Here is a 14,038-nt window from a genome sequence, read left to right on the forward strand (position 1 = left end):
TCCGACCACATCTATTTACGTGGAACTTAATCAAGCTGGAACCAAAAACATTTGACTTGTTGGAACCCTGATCTTTGTGGAAGAATAATCAGGCATATACATGTAGAATGGGATTTTCAGGATACAGTATCCATTTGGTGAATGTACTAATTCAACATTTTCTGTCAAAACATTTCCTATCCTAGACGGTTTGATAATAGGGAAGAATACGGCACCTGTGGTCATGGTAAAGCTGTACTAACTAATGCATCTGTGGTCATGGTAAAGCTATACTAACTAATGCACCTGTGGTCATGGTAAAGCGATACTAACTAATGCACCTGTGGTCATGGTAAAGCGATACTAACTAATGCATCTGTGGTCATGGTAAAGCGATACTAACTAATGCATAAATCATCTGTGGTCATGGTAAAGCTATACTAACTAATGCATCTGTGGTCATGGTAAAGCTATACTAACTAATGCATAAATCATCTGTGGTCATGGTAAAGCTATACTAACTAATGCATCTGTGGTCATGGTAAAGCTATACTAACTAATGCATAAATCATCTGTGGTCATGGTAAAGCTATACTAACTAATGCATAAATCATCTGTGGTCATGGTAAAGCTATACTAACTAATGCATCTGTGGTCATGGTAAAGCTATACTAACTAATGCATAAATCATCTGTGGTCATGGTAAAGCTATACTAACTAATGCATCTGTGGTCATGGTAAAGCTGTACTAACTAATGCATCTGTGGTCATGGTAAAGCTGTACTAACTAATGCATCTGTGGTCATGGTAAAGCTGTACTAACTAATGCATCTGTGGTCATGGTAAAGCTGTACTAACTAATGCATAAATCAGCTTCTGGCCCTGAGGTCAGCTTGAGCTGTGGGATGAATTTATTTGTGTCAATAAATCTTCAGATCAGACAGGCAGGCAGGCACTCTCCTGGCTATCACATGTCCTGTTCTTTCCACAATGCTTAATGTGGTGGCTTTGGGAGTTCTCTCTCTGTAAAACCTTATCAGCCTGGTGTTGTGGTTGATAGATGGTTTCTGCTGATGTTTATCACGGGGCTGTGTTCATTTGCCCTTATGAACGAGCACTTGGCAGTAACCTGATCGCAGTCCCCTTTGCATACCTGCATAATAACCTGCATTAAGGGAAATGTAAACCCCACGCCGCACGCCCCCCTCCGTCTGCCCCCCGAGGTCGTGACCTCACAGTGGCCTCCACTTAAGCTCTAAACATAACTCAGGGGAGATTGGTTTGGCGCCTTAGGATATATGGGTTGTCTTGGTTCACTTTAGGGCTACTACAGAATGGTCTTAAGGATTGGACTTTTTTGGTCAATAATGCCCAAATATCTTATCATCGTAATCGTAACACCTTACTTGTGCATAGCTATGTAGGTTTTTTGTAGTGTACTCGTAGAAACATCTGTGATATCTACATCTTTGTCTCTTCTTTTAGCGCAAAATAACTCTTATAAAGCTTAGGCTTTGGTACAGTCTGCCAATTCCACTTTGTCTCCAGTTGAGGTGAACTCTGGTTTAAGGTTAGGTTGGTTGAAAGTAAGGCCCCAACGAGCCAGGCATTTGATTCAAGGTCCAGGAAATCAAATCCAGTCTCACCGTCTCTGTCATAGTGAGACTTAATGTGGGGAAAATGTCCTGCAGTAATTACCTATCATTTTCAGTTAAATGGTTAAAAATAAGATGACGAGCTGTCAGTGTACAGACATGAGTCTTTTTTTTACTCCCCTGATTTTTATACTTCCAACAGTGTTTTATCTCCACTTTTACACCATAATAAGCAATTCATTGTTTTGTACAGTATGGCCTTGAAGTGCTAGTGGGATACCATAAAGCTGGTCTCAGGCCAGTGCTAATATACTCTTCTAACGTTGGGGGTAAAACGTCAACATCACTAGGAACTGCTCACTGTTTACTGTGGCTTGCCGGAGATACAGACAACACTTTTGTGGCAGGAAGTGATGTCACTCGGAGTTTGTCGATGTGTATTTATATCCAGCTCGGGCTGCGGTTTGGAGAAAATGTCATGTCATCATCAGAAAATGGCTGACTTCCCTGGAGCGTAGATCATTTTTAACATTTGCTTTCCACTCTTTTTGTGGTTTCTCCGTCAGTCACATCCTGGAAGTTACAGTGTGTTCCCTCAGAACTGGCTGCACACAGTCGGCAAAAGTATTGTATGGCAGCTAGTGCTGAGGCACAAACATGTACATTTTCAAGCCTGCAAACTGTGACACTTTAAAATAATGTGAAAAAAATACTCTTTGTGCAATATGACTAGTTGACTATCTGTGCAGTATAGTACAGTGGATTGTGTACATAGCCTTTATTGATGTAAACCAGCTCCTTACCTTCTTGTGATTTTATGCATCTATGCTTTTTCTAAAATGTGTTTTCTTTTTCCTTTTCTAACACCAGGGGAGCCACCCCTCCTACATTTCGTTGTTTGGTACCTGTACTGTAGCAATGACAAATAAAGTCCATTCCATTCCATTCCAAAAGGGAAACTAACACACTGGTTAAATATACTGGTTAAATATACCAACAACCTTGAGTAAGGCACAGACATTACACTGCCATGATCTAACGACGTGAACAGCCCTTAATCCATCTGATTTCTCTCTCTAATCTGTGTAATGATGTGAGTGGTTCTCCCAGACTAGAGCAGATGGCAAGCTAACCGATCTTTGCTGATTTATCATTCCCTCGTCACATGATGACGGCAGAGAGTGAGCACTGACACCTCATAGATGATTCAACCTGCCCACCCCCAGTCACCTGTAAACTGTTTCTCAACTGAGTGGGCCTGAGGCACAACAGATCGTCTGTTAGTTACCAGGTGCAATGGAGTGTGCTGCAACTGTAGCACGCAATGTGACAGTGGAGGCATGCAGCTAGCACACATACTGCCAACACCGCAGAGGTCACATGCACTGGAGAGTGCAGGTTGCTGCCATGAGACACTTCTACGGCGTTGTGATCATTATATAAGCATGATAATGTAGAGTAGTGATGACTCTGTTAGCAGAAAGCATGCTAACATGCAGTAGTGATGACTCTGTTAGCAGAAAGCATGCTAACATGCAGTAGTGATGACTCTGTTAGCAGAAAGCATGCTAACATGCAGTAGTGATGACTCTGTTAGCAGAAAGCATGCTAACATACAGTAGTGATTGTGTTACCAGAAAGCATGCTAACATACAACAGGACTCGACATTAAGGCTTGTCTGCTTGTCCGGGACAAGTACATTTTATGTTCGGACTAGTGGACTTCCTCCTGCAGTTGTCCGACGGACAAGTCAAAACAAAGAGTAAAATAGATAAATCAATATGTATTCATACCCACAAAAAATTAAGTTGTAAAGTAATAAATGTTTTAACGAGCTATGCCGCACCTCCATTCTCGCTGCCTATGAGGCATGGCATAGCTTGTATCAGAAATTCTAATGCTAATGACCGTTATTAACTCCACTGCCCGCAAAAGTGCCAACCTTCTTGACCGCAAAGTTGGCTTGTGGACATTTTAAGTGCGTAGTGAAAGAATCCGACACGTTACTCAAGCCAGCAGCACGATGTTCCTTCAAGCACCTAAAACTGGCCAGGTGCCAGGAAAAGCGGGAAACACAAAATGTCATCGGACGAAACACCAGCACCATTGCCGGTGTTCTTCCAGGGTATGTTGCCTTGTCAATGTATGCTGCCATGTCAATGTAGCTGCCATGTCAATGTATGCTGCCATGTCAATGTAGCTGCCATGTCAATGTATGCTGCCTTGTCAATGTAGCTGCCTTGTCAATGTCTGCTGCCTTGTCAATGTCTGCTGCCTTGTCAATGTCTGCTGCCTTGTCAATGTCTGCTGCCATGTCAATGTAGCTGCCTTGTCAAGCAATCTATGTCCGCTGAGTATGTTGTGTATGTTGTCACACGCTGTCTTAACATTACTGGGCACAATTAATCACAATGGTATAAAAGTCATACCAAATGAAAGAAGGAAGTCTTGGGCACATATTTTGTATTGATTATATCTATCAAATCTATATATCTGAAGTAGGCTAACATTTGACAGCCAGCTATGCAGACATTCACTGATTGGCTTCAGTTTATGACACTGGTATTTGGATTGGTGTGGTCATCACCTCTGGATATTCTACCAAGGTAACAAGATAGATAATTATTTGCCTGGTTATTATAATAATTTGTATGAAAATCGAACTAAAAGACTTGAAGAAGAAACTAAAACCAAGAGCATTTCCTTCTCTCTCTCTCCACTTACTAAATACATGTCTAAAAAGTTATATATAAAAGTTTATATATGTCGGAATAAATCTTTCTCCAGAATGTTACGCCAGAAAGGATTACACGCAGTGTCAGTCAGTGAAGTAGCTAGCCTATAAACACACACACACACACACACACACACACACACACAAAACTAGCCTATGATTTTTATTAGATGGGACTCTGTCGTCAGAAATTGCTCATTTTACTCTAAAACTAAGTGAAAAAATAAAAACACAAATGTGAACGAATGTGGCTTAGGGAGCAGTGAGGATGACCTCCAAATCCTGTTTCCTCCATTCCCGTTCAACCTGCAGTACTATCTTCAACCGTTTGGAACCACTATTGAGACCATAGAAAGTGAAACGTATACTTTGTGTGTGAGCTGCGTTGTGTGCATTTTGTGCAGCAGATGTACAGTTTCTGTACAGACGTTTTTATTTGATAAAAGTTCAAGGTAGAACCATTCCCTTCTTTCTCGATGTACCAGCCTCCACTCTTATATGGATCCTTCTGAGTGATGTGGAATGTCCTAATTAATAATAATAATAACTTTTTATTTGTATAGCGCTTTTCCTGCAAATGTTGCAGCTCAAAGTGCTCCAATCATTATATAATCATCATTTAATAAATTTTTTTAATTTAAAGGCAATATTAAAAATATGGGTTTTTAGTCTTGACTTGAATGTATGTGCTGAGGTTGCATCCCTAATGTAAACTGGCAGTGAGACACAATCTGGGAGCATAAACTGAGAATGCAGCCTCACCATCTCTTCCTTTGTACATGCGTGGTACACAGAGAAAACCAGCGTCAGAAGACCTGAGAGCTCTATTGGGCTGATATGCTAGCAGAAGACCTGAGAGCTCTATTGGGCTGATATGCTAGCAGAAGACCTGAGAGCTCTATTGGGCTGATATGCTAGCAGAAGCCATGAGAGCTCTATTGGGCTGATATGCTAGCAGAAGCCCTGAGAGCTCTATTGGGCTGATATGCTAGCAAAAGGTCTTTCAGATATTCTGGTGCTGTGCCAGTGAGAGCTTTACAAACAAGCAAAAAAAATATCACTCAAAGGTTGTTGATTAATGCTGATTGCATGGTAGCTGGGGAGGCAACCCAGCCAAATAGGCCACATAGAATAAACATTTAGCAGCGAGCGCTCCTAATCTGAATATCATACACATGCTGGGTTGCATAAGTTGTTCCATAAAGCTGCTTATGTTGCAAGAGTCTGGTGTTTGAGTGCAGGGGAGGCTGGGCGGAGGAGAGGGAGGAGGAGAGGGAGGGGGAGAGGGAGGAGGGCAGGGGAGGCTGGGAGGTGGAGAGGGAGGAGGGCAGGGGTCAGCAGGATTACATTTCACTCGCAGAGCTTTGCAGTGGAATACTTTTGATGAGCTTGCTTGTGTAAATCACAGAGAGAGATGACAGATGTCAGGAAGGTGGTGGGTCTGATGAGCTTGTGTGGCACTTATGACATAGATATATCAATATAGCACGTTCCAAGGACGTGTCGTCCATATAAGCAGAGTAAGCAGTGCTTACCCAACGAAAAAATAAAAAAGGACAGTGAAAATATTAAAATAAAAGTGCATGTAACCGTTTGTTTGTTTTCATTAAAAGAGTCGTATTTTAGGTCCCAGGGCAGCAGGAGTCATTCATTTTGACGTTGCATTTTTAGCGCCACCTGCAGGAGTAAGCACTCCCTATTCTGCTTGCATTGCGTTACATTATAAGCACTTCTCTCTCTGCTTTCCCTCGCGTACATTCGAATGCGTGAAAATGTGACAAAGTGTGAAAAGAAAGTGTGTTGTGAGTTTACTATGGAGGTTGGAAACGGTGTGTGTCTGTGTTGTGCGTGTGTGTGTGCGTTTGCGATGTTGAAACTGGACTTGTAGATTTCAGCAAGCTGGCTACTTGAAAAGATCTTGGTTCAAAAAAGACTGAACAATGAGCACCCCTGATATAGTCGAAACTGGCAACTGTTTTTGTTTTGTTTTTGGTAATCTGATCACAAAGTGACACTACCGTTTATTAGCGGGTTCCAGGGCATCACAATTGCATTTCCTTGAAACTATCTATATCTTATGCTTACCCAATCTAAAAGCTCACGGCACGTGCCTGGCACGTTCACTACTTATGACTTAGATATGTCAATATAGCACATTCACTACTGGAGCAGAAGGATACATTATGAGATCAGACACCAATGCAAATAGGAAACAAAAAGCTGGCATGTATTGAAATAGAAATGGGGATTTGGACCATCCAGACATTACAATGAGCTCCATGTTTGTGGTGTTGTACGATGTTTCAGAAGGTGTGGGAACCCTGTTGCTGTGCTGTGGTAGAGAAGGCAAGAGACCATCTAGTGTTCACACATTCAAGCCTCTCTTTTTAATTGTTGTCTGTGAGCGGATAGTTCCTATTATATAAATTATTATCTAGTTCTGTCTCAAACCGTATTGGGTCCTTGAATTTGAGGGAATTGAGTCTTGAAAGGTGCTTGAAATTGATGTTTCAAAAGGTGTGGGAACCCTGATAGTAGTATAGTGTGTGTGAACTGTTGAAAGCTCTATCCTGTCAGACCGGCAGAAACTAATGCACTTGAATAGTGTGAGCCTCCAAGAAATAAAAAAAAAGTGATGTTTTCGCATGCAATTCTTCTGCCTCGGTAGCTCGCCCTAGACTCAACAGACCATGTGAAACACTATGTTTAACAATGTATTTACAATACCTTACAGCAGTTTATTATGCTATAGAGCATGAAAACATATCGTACAGTACGAAAATAAATTATTAAACATCTGAATAAAGTGCTGTTTCTCATCAGACGTGTGTCACTTCCATGCAGGCCCAGGCCTCTAACCACCACCCAATGGGGGCGCAGTATCAGTTTCAGAATCGCTTTTATTAGAGCCCAAGTACATGAGTACACATTATTTGGCTTTGGTTCAGGGCTCCGACGGGTCCTTGAAATCCTTGAAAGTTTGTGAATTTGAGAAAAAGAAATCAAGTTTTTAGAGAGAGATGACATGGAAATCGACATGGGTCATTGAAAGTGCTTGAATTCCCCCCCCCCCCACCCTCTCTCTCTCTGTCTCTAAATTTTTTTTTTTTACTTAGCTCGTCAACTGGTTCTGTCTCAAACTATGCCATGTTGGGTCCTTGAATCTGAGGGAATTGAGACTTGAAAGTCCTTCAAAGGTGCTTGAATTTGATGTTTCAGAAGGTGTGGGAACCCTGTTGGTTCCTCATTGTTACAACATTGACATTGTTGCAGCATTCAGATACAAAAAACACAATAATAATAATAAGTAAGTGGGCAAAATAAGTAGCCCTACATTGATAAAGCAATAACAGTGTTTTACAGTGTACACAGAGAGCAGAAAAGGATGCACACAGAATACTGTATTAGCTAGCGGCTAGACATGAGGAAAAAACGTCCATGAAATGAAATAAAAGTATGCTTAGTGCAATTTATACAAGAGTGATTTGTGTTCCATTTACAGTGCTATTTCCTATTTTTAAGTTTGTGAATTTGAGAAATTTGAGAAAATAGACATGGGTCATTGAAAGTGTTTGAATTCCCCTCTCTCTCTCTCTCTCTCTCTCTCTCTCTCTCTCTCTCTCTCTCTCTCTCTCTCTCTCTCTCTCTCTCTCTCTCTCTCTCTCTCTCAAAAATAAATAAATACATAAAAATAAAAAAATACTTCTTACTGTCTCAAACTATGCCGTGTTGGGTCCTTGAATTTGAGGGAATTGAGTGCTTGAAAGGTGCTTGAATTTGATGTTTCAGAAGGTGTGGGAACCCTGACAGTTTGTAGGATCTGGGTTAACACTTGCTTGAGTAAATCACAGAGAGAGATGACAGATGACAGAAAGGTGACACTTGTGTGGCACGAAGGGGTCACAGTGTCGAGCTGTGGCTGGACACGCTGTCTGGTGGGTACATTTTCACTCATAACGCATTGCTCTCATGTACCCCCCTGTAATCCCCCTTGAAGCACTGCAAAACCTCCTAACTAATCCTATGACTTGGGCAGGGTTCCCACACCTTCTGAAACATCAAATTCAAGCACCTTCCAAGCACCTTTCAAGACTCAATTCCCTCAAATTCAAGGACACAACACGGCATAGTTTGAGACAGAACTAGTTGACGAGCTAAGTAAAACATGTTTGAATATTTTTATTATTTTTTTGTGAGAGAGAGGGGGGGGGGATTCAAGCACTTTCAATGACCCATGTCTATTTTTAAAAACTTTTAAGACCTTGATTTCTTTTTCTCAAATTCACAAACTTTCAAGGATTTCAAGGACCTGCGGGAACCCTGCTCAGAGTCTGGGTGCTTTTTGTCATCAGATGTTTGTGTTTTTTGATGGCGGCTTAATGCATCTTATTTTGATTAATATGACAAAATGACAAATATAGTGTATAGCATAGAGAGAATAAAGTGTAGAGATACTGATTCTTTTCTTTTCAAAATAGGAAGCGGGCGGCTGTGACGCAGGAGGTAGAGCCGGCGTCTAATGATCGCAAGGTTGGCAGACCCGCGGTTCGAGCCCTGGCTGGGCACATGTCGAAGTGTCCTTGGGCAAGACACTGAACCCCAAATTGCTCCCAATGAGCGGGCCGGCGCCTTGCATGGTAGCTTGCCGCCATTGGTGTGTGAATGTGCGTGTAAATGTGTGAATGAGAGGCCGTTGTAAAGCGCTTTGGATAAAGGCATAGCTATATAAGTCAGTCTGTTTACCATTTTGAGGGAGGCCTAATGCATCTTATTTTGATTAATATGACAAAATGACAAATATAGTGTATAGCATAGAGAGAAGTGTAGAGATACTGATTCTTTTCTTTTCAAACATAGGAAGCACACTGTGGATCTCTGTGGCTCTCCAAACAGGATATTCTGTAATGCTATTGGGAACACAGGGCCTCTGAGCAGTATTCGCTCCAACCCCACAAATCATAGATATATCCTCCTTTATATCCTCCAGACGGTCAAACAGAGGTGCCCTGTCACACAGTGTGGATTGGATGGATGGATGGATCCACCATCTTACGTGAACCACAGTGATCCTGACTGAGCCACTGATCCAACTCCTCTTTTCTTTGCTATTATTATTCTGTATTAATTCTCTGTGTCTGACATCGATCCGATGACGTATTCCCAGTGGAACATACCTCACCTTCATGTTCAATATCCTGCGACCCTAAAGATGCACGGCAGAGGAGTGGATGTACTGGTGGTATCCTGTTTAAAATGTCACAAAAGTCAAGTTTAATTAGCTGCAGTATTCAGCTTTGAGATGGCAGGGTTCCCACGGGGCCTTGAAATCCTTGAAAGTTTGTGAATTTGAGAAAAATAAATCAAGGTCTTAAAAGTTTTGGAAAATAGACATGGGTCATTGAAAGTGCTTGAATTCCCCTCTCTCTCTCAAAAAAATATCTATATATATATTCAAAAGTGTTTTACTTAGCTCGTCAACTAGTTCTGTCTCAAACTATGCCGTGTTGGGTCCTTGAATTTGAGGGAATTGAGTCTTGGAAGTCCTTGAAAGTCCTTGAAAGGTGCTTGAAAGGTGCTTGAATTTGGTGTTTCAGGTGTGGGAACCCTGGATGGGGAACAATTTAGGTTCTAGTAACCACAGACAGATACTAATATTGAGGATATGTTTTTATATATTGCCTCATTAATAGTTTACTCTGTGCAGATGCAGTATTAACTGGTTTCACATTGCGGAGTGGTCTGGATGTGTGTGGACCTGGACATGCTTGTCTTCATTCTTTATTAATAGTTTCTCCATTAGCTGTCACCTAAGCAACCACTAAGCAACCCACCTGGGGTGCACTTCAGAGTAATCGTGATTGGCACACTGTTGCCGGGCTCATCTGATTGCACATTAAGATCTAAACTGATGGGGTTTTTGCCCCACGGTGCACTGAGAGAGATGGCACGTTTGTATAAGCAGTTTTTCCTCTCGTTTGATCAAACAGGACTGTTGACAGCAGAGAGAGAGAGAGACTAAATTGGACTTAAGTATGAAGGAAACATCCTCTTTTGGCAGTTAATTCATTTGTGAAGTGGCTTTGAAGTGCTGAAAAGATAAGATGAATCACCTTATTAGGCAAAGATTGCATTTGTTCATCAAGGTAATATGGCTGGTTGGCTTGTGTTAGCTGCTAGCTACTGTAGCTATTTAAACACTGTTGCACATTAAGCCATGCGCTAGCTCTGGTACAGTAGTTCAACAAAAAACATAGGGGAAGGAATCAATTTCTTTTGGGGCCAGCTACATTTCATAACCTGGCATCCAATTCTAGGTGTTGGTTAACAAGTTAGACACCCTTTGTGACAGGTGAGTAATTTCATGAAGAGTGTTTTGACAGTGAATCACCCTACTACACTTCCTCCTGGATCATATTCATATACCCAGCATCCCAACCCGAACCTCTACCATTTGATTATTTCCTTACCTCACTACCCTTCGTCAACATCAAAAATAAATGTAAAACATCTGAAAAGGAGATTGTGAAGCTACAGTAGCCCACAGGGGTTACTTTCTTTTCTCAGAATAAACACTGTCATTTTTCACACATGCAGTTTTTTTTTTTTTTTTTTTTCAAGTGACATGTTATATTTATTTCATAAACATGTTTTTGGAAGAAACATTTTTTTCTATTAAAATCCTCTTGATTTATTAAAAATGCCATTTGTTTTTGAAGAAACGATAAAATGTTTTGCTATATTTTTAGCTATAGCAATATTTCTTAATCTTGGGCTGTGTTTTTCAATCAGTTACGTACTTGCCTTGTACTTCAGATCGGATCTGTCTTTGTTTCTTTCAACTACAAAAGGCTGCAGTATTTATGATTCAATGTCTCAAGCTGTTTCATTCTGCCAGAGGCCGATTTTAACTAATTAATTGAAAACGCCCACCCCAAACCAAAACAACAGAGAAATGACTGATGACATTAAAGCTTTCTATCTCAATCCTAATAGGGTGTATTTACTTGAGTAATGGACAGACTTTAATGGAAGTCTTCAATAATTATGAGATCATTACTGGCTAATTAGAAATTAATTAAAACTAATCAACATTCAAGATTGTCCTTTGTTATGTTTACGTCCATCTATTTCTATGCTTTCTCTTCTCCTACATAGTGACGGAGGTCTGTGCATCCCTCCCTTAAATAGAATAATAGTCTTCTGAGCCATATGAATTATGACACGTGTCTCTCCTTTCTCTGCCACGATCTGAAAATAAGTTTTTTTTCTGCGATTATGTTTTTGTCTTTTTGCTGTGGCCAATTTATATTCATTATTATTCAACCCACTTTCCTCTTCATCCTCTACCAGAATGAAAACCAGAACAGTATCTGTCATCTCTGTTGTTTTTGAATTTAGGTACAATAGCATTGTACAAAATAAATAAGCACTTTAAAAAAAGACAATAAAACCCCTCAGAATATGATTAATGAAAACTCCTAACCGTGGATTGTCACTACACATTATAATAATCCAATTATCCAAACTAGCAATGCATGCATGCATATCTGTATTTGGTTTGTGTATTACTGTATATTCTATTCCTTTGTGGTTTTCATAACTGGTGTTTAAACAGTGCTACAGTCTAAACAACTCAGGCTTTTATTTAATCTGATTTTTAGCTGTTTCTGCTATGGCAACCTCTAAAGCAGAGGAGAGACGCAGAGGACCATGCATGGTCCCACAGCTGCTACAGTCATTTTCTGGGCTTTTAAGGATAGGAAAGGACTGAGACTGTTGACTGTTGACTTAATTTCCTGCCTACTGCACCCCAAGATGCTTTTGTCTCTGACGTCTGCTTTTTCACTTTCTTTACTCTCTCTTCCTCTGTGTTACTCTCTTTCTCCCACGGTCTCTGTGACGTCACATTAGCCTGGTGGAGGTACAGAGATCATAGGACAAGCTCATTGTAATGCATCCAATGTGTGTTTTATACCATTCCTCATTCCATTCCATGCTGAGGCACAAATATGTACATTTCAAACCTGCAAACTGCGACACTTTAAATGAATGTGCAATAACACTATGTGCAATATGACAACCCTAGTCGTTTTATCTGTACAGTATAGTATAGTGGATAGTGTACATAGCCTTTATTTATGTAAACCAGCTCCTTTCCCTTCTTGTGTTTTTTATTCTTTTTTTTCTTTCCTAACACCAGGGGAGCCACCCCTCCCAAATGTCGTTGTTTGGTACCTGTACTATAGCAATGACAATAAAGACCATTCATTCATTCATTCATTTAAAGTGTCACATAATAATATAATATATGCCATTTAGCAATTAACCAGAGGAATTGACAGGACAGTACAGTGAGTGAGTGCATACCTTTTCAGTACAGATGCTATGTATACAGACTACATCGCCCTGCCTACTGGGACAGTGAAGCATTTCTTTTGGCTCTACACTCCCACATTTTGGATTTGAAATAAAAGAAGATATTCTCAGCTTTTATTTGATGGTATTTGTGTACATGTTCGTTTTTACCTTTCAGAAATTACAACACTATTTACAGTGGGGGAAATACGTATTCAGCACATCAACAATTGTTTAATTCAACATATTTCCATTGCAGCTGTTCACATGACATTTGAAAACCCAAGACATTGGTATTAACTAAGTAAAACTACACAGCTAAACATAGCACAAAAGCTAGGGAAAATGTATTGGACACAGTAAGAAAAAGCACTAAGCTTATGCTACTAATGTAGCTTATACGACACGCCATGTTTGGAGGAGAAATGGCTCTGACTGCATGTGATCCTAAAACTACCAAACCTACAGAGACGTTCAGAAGTGGAAGCATCACGGTATGGTTCTGTTTCTCTTCACATGGTGCTGGTGGAATCCAAACGATCGAAGGGAAGATGAATAGAGCCGAGTACCAGGACATTCTTGAGAGGAATCTGTCGTCACCAACAGGATGATTAGGATGAGACGTGGGTGGATCTTCCAGCAGGTCAACAATCTAAAACATACTGCAAAGGAGACTCTTTTGGTTCAAGAGGAAGTAAATAAAGGTGATAAGATTGGCCTAGCCAATCGGCAGACTTAAATACAATAGAACATTTGTGGAAGAAACTGAAGATCAAGATTCACCAGCGGATGCCCAGAATCTTCCAGATTTAAAGACTGTCTGTGTTGAACAATGGGCCCAAATCCCACATGACCATTGTGAGAGATTAGTTTTTCCATACAGGAAGCGTCTTGAAGCTGTCATTGGAAACAAAGGCTTCTCCACCGAGTATTAAATACATTTCAGTTAGCGTGTTCAATACTTATTTCCTGTGTCATTCCCCTTTATTGCACATTCATTTTTGGCTTTTTGGCTTTTTAGGTTTTGGCTTTTTAGGTTTTGGCTATGTCACCAGCCTGGTCACACACTGGTCACACACTGCTGTGGGACGGCATCCCATTTCTCAACTAGGATTTGCCGCAAGTCAGCCAACATGGTTGCGTTGGTCACTCTGGCACGTACAGCACGCCCAAGCTGATCCCACAAGTGTTCAATTGGGTTGAGGTCTGGACTCACGGCAGGCCATTCCACCCTCTCCACTCCCAAATTCTGGAGGTGCTCTGTGTTGATCCTGGCTCTGTGGGGGCGAGCGTTGTCAACATGGAGGATGGAGTTAGGTCCCAGATTCTGGAGATTTGGGATCGCCACTGGCCCCAGAATATCATTCCTGTCAA

Source organism: Nansenia antarctica (genome assembly GCF_963989245.1).
Source record: "Nansenia antarctica genome assembly, chromosome: 3".
Taxonomy (NCBI): Eukaryota; Metazoa; Chordata; class Actinopteri; order Argentiniformes; family Microstomatidae; genus Nansenia; species Nansenia antarctica.